The sequence below is a fragment of the Empidonax traillii genome, unplaced genomic scaffold, assembly GCF_003031625.1.
Source record: "Empidonax traillii isolate 1590-97213 ecotype Southwest subspecies unplaced genomic scaffold, ASM303162v1 scaffold1:size7828297, whole genome shotgun sequence".
NCBI classification, from domain to species: domain Eukaryota; kingdom Metazoa; phylum Chordata; class Aves; order Passeriformes; family Tyrannidae; genus Empidonax; species Empidonax traillii.
The window spans coordinates 1,370,646-1,371,465 of NW_020955194.1; positions in this window are offsets into that span (position 1 = coordinate 1,370,646).

Below are 820 nucleotides of genomic sequence, written 5' to 3' on the forward strand. Positions count from 1 at the left end.
CATATTGTAATATATAAGTTGCAATTTGGTTGAAATCTAGAGAACATCCCCACCAATTCGTCGTCTTCATTCCTCCTCTAAAACTAGTGCCAAACTCCCTGTCAAAGCCGGTATTTTCTTGAAGAGCTTTAAAATTTAGCTGTTACTTACTTTCTACTACTACATTTTGGCAGCAACTATTTATTGGTCTGTTATTGCAAAAAGTGCAATTTAACAATAAACCAGTCTGAAGGTCATTCTATGTCTTGAGGATACATACCATATATTTCTTTAAAAATAATCATACTTTTGTAAGCAATACTTTACAGTAGACACCTCAAATCTACCATAGATGTAAAACTTAAAACGAGAAAAATTTAGTCTCTAAATCTTTATACACATATTTATATTCGAGTTTCTATATATATTATATATATACACAAGCACAAGAGTATATATAAAATATATATAATCAGATTCAAAAAAGAACAAAAACTGGGCACTGTACATAAAATCTTTTTAAAACTCAAACAATAGAAAAACTTTAAACATTAAACAATTTTAATAAAAGTTTCTGTACAATGCTAAGCAGTTTTATTTACATATAGAAAATGTAATAGGAGTAGTGTTTGAAATTACAGAACTCCTTAAAATTTCAATGGCAGGTAATCTGGAAAAAATAACAGCATTCCATTCACAAATATTTTCAAGCAATAAATATGTATTTATAAATAGTGTAAATTTACATCAAGATTAGAAACAAAAATCACAAATCTGAAGTTTATTCCTTAGTCTATGTGCAACCCATTTATCTTTGTGACTTGGCTGTTAATTGTTTTAA